Source organism: Taeniopygia guttata, chromosome W, assembly GCF_048771995.1.
Source record: "Taeniopygia guttata chromosome W, bTaeGut7.mat, whole genome shotgun sequence".
In the NCBI taxonomy this organism is placed as follows: domain Eukaryota; kingdom Metazoa; phylum Chordata; class Aves; order Passeriformes; family Estrildidae; genus Taeniopygia; species Taeniopygia guttata.
The window spans coordinates 29827002-29835106 of record NC_133064.1 but is presented as its reverse complement, the minus strand read 5'-3'; the positions used below and the strand labels follow the sequence as shown (position 1 = coordinate 29835106).

Here is an 8105-nt window from a genome sequence, read left to right as displayed (position 1 = left end):
ACCTGTCACCATAACCTACAGAGGACCAGACTGGACTGGGCTGTGGGAAGCAGGAGCAAAGCATACACACTTCCTGGTGTTACCAGGAGGGAAGGAGAGGGATAGCTGCTGCTGGACTTCGGCAGCAGGCTCTGCACATCCCCCCACCCTGCGGCTACCAGTGTGCCAGGAGAAAAGGAGAGAGGACGGTCTGCTGGGACTTCAGATACGGACTGCACACCTCTTCACCTCCAGCTACCAGCGTGCCATGGAGACTCCAGGGACAGACTCTGCATGCCTGCTCACCCTTCAGCTACAGGAGAAGCTACAACAGCGGGGGTGAGCTCCTTGTTGAGCCCCTTGCCGAGCTGACTTTTTAATAAAGAGCTGACTATTAATAAAGGCATAGACCCTATTCATTTCAAAGTTGAGCCTGTTTTGCCCTTGGAGTTTTGTCTCCCAGTCCTTACCGCAATTACATGGAAGCCTTGTCATGGTTTGACACTGGCACAATGCCAGTGCCCCCCATGAAAATGCAATCTCTCAACTGAATGCTGTGAAATGCGATCGAGAGCAGAGCAAAGCAGGCCCAAGCTTAATAACAAGAAAAAAAAAAACTTTATTAAACTACTACCACTATGCTACTATAAAAGGGGGGGGGGGGAAGAAGAAAGAAAACACACAATTCAAAATGAAAACCTTCCAAAGCATTCCTCCTCCCACCACCCAACTCCAACAAACCACAGTGAGAGACAATCTGGACCCCAATCAGGTTTCCACCCTCCAGATAATCAACACCCAGTCCATCTGCAGGGAGAGAGGAGTCTCTCTTGTGCCACAGACCCCCCAAGAAACACAGCTGCCACATCCTGTGCTTCCATGTCACCACATGGCACCGCCCGGAGAAAAAGTTTGCCAGTGGTGACCCTCTCCTTTCCATGCACAGTGCTCTCACCACCAATGCATGGATGGACAGACTGCTTTTAGGATTTTTTTCCTTTCAAGGCTGCCCTGCCAAGAGGGGAAAAAACAACAGTTCAGTTTTTCCTTTTTGGGACCAACAGTCCCCCCCATTTTTCCCTGGGGCCGAGGATCCACAAACAGAGATCTCCTCTTCTTCCTCTCTGAAGACAGGGGGCACCACCACAAACCTCCTTAACTTTTCTCTGTTCGCTCCACTTCTGTCTTTTCCCAGCTGAAGCGTGGTCTCTTTGGCTCACCAGCATCCTCCTAAAATACAGTCTCTCTTTGGAGGAGAAGATCAGTTCAGTCTGTGGCTACCAAGAAAAAGTCCAGCCAAAAGCCACTCCATCGTCTCCTCCCACCTAGAATTTCTCCTTCCAACATCCCAGGTCCCAGGCTGTCTCTCTTCCTCTCTTTTCAAACCAAGGAGGAGAAAAATTTCACAAAGCTTTCATTTCTCAGAAAGGGTTAAAAGTCCCAACTCCCAAGGATGGCTTGCTGCCCAGGCTCCAGCTCCCACAGGTGTCTGGGCACCTTGCGGCCCCCCCCGCTCTTCTCCTTCCCCGCGGTGAACTGCTGATAAAACCACCGCTGTCTCTTTTTTCTCTCTTGGGAGAGAGAGAGACTCTGGGGGGAATGGAGACATCCCAGATTTTCTCCACCCTTCCATCTGCAGGGGGTTCCAGTCCCTCCACCCTTGGGCCTACCTCCGAAGGCCACATGGCTTCTCCCCTCCCCCACCCAGCTCGTCGCTGGGCAGGGGAGAGTCCTGCACTGACCGCTGACCGGAACCCAAAGAGAGCGAGTTCTCCTGGGAATTCTGCTTTTAACCCCTCTGTGTTCTCAGAGGCGTGTCCACCTTCAATTGGTCAATGTCCAAATTGACTTCTTCCTTCCGGAAAAATTCTTTTTCCGTGTCAAACCACGACAAGCCTTCATTAAATTTCTCTCTCCTCTGCCCAGCTGTGGCAGGGGAGGGTGAGTGAGTGACTGTAGTGAGTGCCTGGTGTTTGGCCAGTGTCAGACAATGACACCAGGGAATAATTGTTTGGATATATTCAAATCTGATTGTTAAGACAGACAACATTCACATTAAGTCCATTCTGCTTCCCATGCTCCATTACTATCTTGTCTCATTATAAAGCAGCTACACACATCCAGACAGTTAAACAATTAACCATTTTAAATTGCACTGAGTAATACAGTATTTCTTGAAATAATTCATTAGGTTTGTAGCTGTTCCTCGTAGGAAGGAGGGAATTCAGCCCCTCTTGACTTACATGCAATTTTCTCTGAGGTTCCCCATGGGAGTGTGTTGTCCATTATTTGCCCATCCTCTGACATCCTGAATCAGGCAGGTTAAAGCACACCAGGGCCAGAATGATTTGCTGAGTGCTTAGTGTTATAAATGAAAATTTATTCAGCCAAATTAAAAAATAAAAAGAGTTTTATTTGCGGTCAAATTCTATCTAGCCAGCCACGGGAAAAAAAACCACAGTGCTGAGCCTGGGGATCGACCCTGGGTGTGCAACAAGGAGTCAGCCTCAGGAGAGGTTTTTGCCCTATGCCCACACACCTCCATCCTGGCACAAGCAGTTTTTATAGGGAAAATTCTGCCTGAGGCCAAGATTTCTGCAATCAGTCTTTTCTTCTATTCAGAGTCCATATGTTAATAAGATTTTCTTTTTTGGAGATGAGGGAGAACAATTCAGTGTCTGGAGTTGTTGAATCCCGTGATGAAATTTACGGGAACGCTGCATTCACATGTATCTGTCTGAGGATTTCCATGATATCCATCTTGGGTTGTTCAGGTGATGATTGGCACCTGGGGTCCCCCATATTTCTCCAGACTGGCCCATATCCTGACAAGCCGTACTGGCCCCCGGGGGGGGAGGGGGGAGGCTAGTACAAACGAGTATAATCTAACAAGTATTTAGCATTATATATTTAATACAAGGAATGGCGCGAATTATGTTTATTACCCATAAAACTTAGCATGCTGGGGCACCATCTTGTTGAGGCCCTTTGTGTGCAGCTGTATCATGAGACCATTGCCAGCCAGGATTCGATTATGGTCCTGATCATGTCTGCAGCATGTATTTCATTTTCTCCTATATACTTCAGTGTTATTCCTGTCTTATTGGAAGCTCTTTGGGCTTCCTTGGTTGTTGTCTTGTCACCAGTAGCACTCATCTTGAAGCAGCACTTGAAGCAGATGCTAAATAGCCCAGATGGGGTCAGCAGGCAGAACAGGCTAGTGTGAGGCTAGCAGCTTGCTTGTTGAGTGAATTTATCTTCTTTCTTTAAATTATTTTAATGTCATAAAGGGACAAAGTGCCTTAAAGATGAAGTGTCAAGGTAGATAAGAAAGGAGGGGTGAGATGTGATCTCTTGGTTTGTATGTCCAGACAAAGAGATGCCCCTCATGCTGTACAGAGTAGTATAGTGGTATCGAAAGGATCCTGGACCCCTTCCCCACGTACACACAAAGATGAACACACACGTGCCACTCCACATATTCCTCTTCTGACACAATGTCCAGGATTTTCCAAAATGAAACTGGTCAGCCAAATTCCCCATTGCATCAGGCTGGCAGCACAGCTGTCTGTTCTCTGAGCTCTCCACTGAAACCAAAGCTAATCCTGCTTGGCTCCACTCAAGCATGGAGAGCCAGGTAGATTACCCAACACAGCAACCCTGCTAATGACCAGACAAGGTCTTCAGACTCTAAATTAGGCATACTTCTTCATGTCAAAGGCACATGCAGGCTACTTCATGCCCTCTAAGCCTCCTCTGCTCTATCTTGTTTCTTCAAGGAAATGTCTGTTGGGAAAATTCATGAAAAGTCAGCAGGAAGCTGTCTCTCCCCAAACTGTACCAGCCCTGCTGCCATTGCTAATGATTTCCTGTTGGCTCTGCAAACCCTCACACCTGTACTCAGTGTGCTCAGTCACCCATAGCCACTTCATGGGAAGGAAGAAAACAAACCACATGGGTGTATTTTGCTAGGTACGATGATAAAAAGTAGAACAGCCAAATGAAATGGAAACTAAACAACATATTTAAAATACTTGTAAATATCATGTAAATAGCACCATGTGAGCACTGATATTTGTTAGCTGTGGAATTGTGTTATTATATGTTTTACTATGTATAAGTTCATTTTGTGTACCCCCCCCCACGCTCTGTAGCGACCCCCCGGGTTTTCCCATCTCCCCCCGCGGTTTGCCTTCCCGGGAAAGTGCCAAGTCACTCTGTTTACATCCCTCAGACCATCTGTCAGTCACGCGGCGGGGTCGGGATACAACCTGGGACCCTCCACTTATCCATCCCCCATTGGATGTACCCCTGCACCCCACTGTCCCCAGACCCCCCGTGGCGTTATCCTATTGGCTGCCCCGGGTTTCCCCTGTTCGGTACTTAACCCGCGGGCTGGGGACGCCCCGGGCTTTTTCTCTCGCCGGCCCCTGCTGCTGCTGCCCGGCCCGCCGCAGCCGCGGCACTCGCGCGTGCCGGCCACAGCGCCGCGGCTCCGCGCACCGCCTCTCCTGGCTCGCGGCCAGCTTTGGAGCGCGCCGCCCCGCCCCCAAACCGGCAAGGCGGCACGAACAAACTCTAGCAAAGCACGCCGCAGCTTTTTCGGTTTTTGCTTTCCCAACCAAGCCGCAATAAACCGGGATTCTGCCCGCGGGAGAAAAAGTCTCTCTCCTTTTATTCGCCGCGGGACTCGCCGCGCTCCCAGACCCACGTAGCACTGGCCGACGCCCGTGAGGGTTCGCCGGAAAACACGGAAATTGCCCGCGTTCTCCTCCCCCCACGGAGCTAGCTGGGACAAAGGGGGGACAAGAGAGCACCAAGGCAGTTAGCTCTTCATTTGTTCTTGTATGTTCCTTTCCGCCCGTATTTTGCTGGGAGTGACTGTTAACAACTCTTCCTCATTCTTCTGGTGCCCAAGAGTTGCCCTGAGTTAACTATTTTCATAGGTATAATATTGGTGGCTCCAATATAGGGAACAGGACATGCCCTGGCTTGTCTGGCCCCTGCTGCTGGATCAAATGGCAGCAACTGTGGTGTTTCACCCCAGAAACACTTTTGGCTAGCTGGATGTTGCATCTGGGCACGTGCAGACAAGTTCAGGCATGCCGAAGCTCAGGTGGCGGCGGGATGGATCTTCCCTTGCAGGGTGTCCGCTCCTCAGGTTTCCCGCTGTCAGAGAGGCTTTTAAGGCTATGGTGAAGGAAAGGAGTCGGTTCTGATGGAGGGTTAAATCCAGAGCTTTTATTCTGGCCTGCAGGCTTCTGAATGTAGCAGCAGCTCCAAGCAGAACTCCGAATCCTATCACTGCTCCATCAGAATCCCCGGACCACGTGGTTCCCTCTATTTTACCTCGGGGAGGGGACCGGAGGAAGGGATAGGGAGCCCACCAACCAGGTACGGGAGAGGAGGTCTCAGGGAACAAAGGACACCTGGATGGCCCAATGCCCCCTGGGGGTGGAGGGCATGCTTTGAATTTGTCCAATCACTTTTGGAATGCCAGGAGTGACAGACAGTGCTCAGCAGGGGTCAAGGCAGGGAAAGGAGGAGTGATTGACATACCTGGGAAGACACCTTAAGGGGAGAAACCCAGGGTTCGGGGGTAAACCATGAAATCACACTGCAACAAATAGGGTGTCCTAGTTTAGGGCAAATTTGGGAGAAAAACCTCTGGAAGGAGCCCCTAGAAAACAAACCCCCACGGCCCCTCCCAACCCATCTGGTTCGGGAAAAATTTCCTCTGAGAGAAGTGGAAAAGAACCTGTTTATTTAACAAACAAAGCACTCCCCAGCACCAATAAAAAATTAACAACACCAGATGACAACAAAACTCTTTCACCACTCTGAATGCAATGAACAGGGCTTATGCCCTTATTAGTGTTCAGCTCTTTATTAAAAAGATTAGCTGGGCAGGGGGCTCGACACGGAACTTGCCCCCATCTGTTGTAGCTTTCCCGGTAGCCGAAGGGTGAGCAGGCATGCAGAGTCTGTCCCTGAAGTCTGCGTGGCACACTGGCAGCCAGAGGTGAAGAGGTGTGCAGTCTATATCTGAAGTCCCTATCAGCAGACAGTCCTTTCTCCTTTCCTCCTGGCACACTGGTAGCCAAAGGGTCAGGGGATGTGCAGAGCCTGCTGCCGAAGTCCAGCAGCAGCTATCCCCTCTCCTTCCCTTCCGGTAACACCAGGAAGAGCTGCTCCTTTGTTCCTGCTTCCCATAGCCCAGTCCAGTCTAGTCCTCTGGAGGCTATGGTGACAGGTCAGACATAGACTAGGGATGTGGTTCCTTTTTCCCCAACCTGTGCACCTGTCCAGTCCCCTCCACTGTGCCCAGATTTCCATTTAGGGGTGTTTTCATCCCCAAAACCCCCTCCCACAATTCCACAGGTTCCTCTATTTGCATCCCAGTCCTAGAATGGCAGTGTGGGTGGGGGTGTAGGTGATTCCCAGGAGCAATTAGCTAATGAACATTTCAATGTCAGTACTTAGCTCAAGCCCAAGTGTCCCAGCAAGGCTGTTTTGTTCATAACACTGAAGAGATGAACAAATCCAGGAAGTTTCTCCTGGGAGTGGTCGCCCGGGTCTGGACGCTGGGGATTGCTCTCTGGCACTTGGGATGTCTGCTATAGATCACAAAGCACAGGCTCCTGGTGTTCCTCGGTGTTTCCCAGGCCCCAGTACGGAGCAGGTTGGAATGGTATTCAGGAAAAGGAAAGGGGAAAAGAAAACAGTCCAGGGAAAGAATTGGACTGCTTAGCTAAACTAACTAAAAAGCAAAGGCAAAAGCAGAAGCAAGCAAAGCAAAGCAAGCGAAAGCAAGCCAGCAAAGCAAAAGCAAGCCAGCCAGCACTAGCCTCTTCTAGACAACAAACCATGAGGGGAGGTGAACTGGCTGATAGCAAGACAAAACAAACCTTCACTTTCAGAGTCAGTTCTGAAAGCACAGAACATAATATCAAACATAAACAGAACACACGATTGGGGATACCACCACCATAATGTCACCCCATGACATAGGGTCAACACAGACTTTTCCATCAAGCTGTGTAGCCTTCCTAGAAGTTCATTGCACATACTGAATGCTGCAGGCAGCACAGGCAGTCCTGAACCTGGAAAGTCTTTTCATAGCCAGAGGCAGAAACTGCCAAGTGCTGAGGGCAAACTGACTATCCTCTCTGATGGGGCTATGTCACCAATAAGCAGCAGCCTCAAGGCTGGGGAAGAAATGTGGGAATGCAGTCCGGTGAGGAATACTTGATTACCATACTGAAGTGTCTGGAATTACTGAGAAGGAAAGCATCTTAGCTTTTCATGCCCTGAGAATTCTCCAGGTGCATAGTTCCCAGGTTTCACACAAAGGTTAGCACAGTTGGGTCAATGGAGAATTGTGATCTTGGGATTCATGCTCATTTGGGTGTATCATCAGCCAATATGGGGCAAACTTGGAAGAAAAATGCCGTTTACTTATCGAGGCTAGGTTGTAGTTCCTTCTCTCACCTCTTTACTGTGTTGCTTTATGTGTTTGATTGCAGCTTATATGAGAACTGTTTCAATTTGTGAAATCACAGATTTTTGTTAAAATCTCAGACCCCAAAAGTCACATCTCCAGAAGTCCCTAAATCAGTCACATTTCTAGAAGGAACTTAGGTACTTAGAGTTTGGGGCCCTGGCCTTCAAAGAAACATCTAGGGGCCAAAACCAAAAGTGTAGGAATCCAGGGCTTCCCTCTGGCTGCCCTGGATTGCCTGGGACCCTGGCAGGGGGTCAGGAACCCCCCTGTACAGAGCCCCGAGAGACACTGTCTCTGATCTCTGTCCATGGAAAAGAGTTTTCAATCTTACAGGAGGAATTACAAGCTCTGAGTGTTTGATATGAGTAATAATTAAGTGTGGCACGGGTGCAAAAGTAAAATTTTAGGTTTCTATATTAGGGGTTCAAAGGGGACAAGATGGAGGAAATTGGGTGTGTTTTGTCCTTTTTCTCCTTCTTCATGCCCTCCATGTTTCACTGTAGTGTTGGCATTTTTCCATTGGTTTAGGCTGGGGACACACTGTTCAACGTAGATGATAGATATTGGCACATTATTGTAAATATAGCACACGTAGTTTCTGGTATATAATGTTTGTAACATC

General features: G+C 49.1%; 1 long non-coding RNA gene across 1 annotated transcript; it reads right to left on the bottom strand.

Annotated features, from left to right (window-relative positions):
- Positions 1 to 578: 578 nt before the first annotated feature.
- On the bottom strand, positions 579 to 1866 carry LOC140682095 (uncharacterized). The gene is made up of 2 exons (XR_012053342.1): positions 1650 to 1866; positions 579 to 1355 (listed from the first exon to the last, which is right to left on the bottom strand). It is a non-coding gene; the product is annotated as an uncharacterized lncRNA (long non-coding RNA).
- Between the last annotated feature and the right edge of the window lie 6239 nt (positions 1867 to 8105).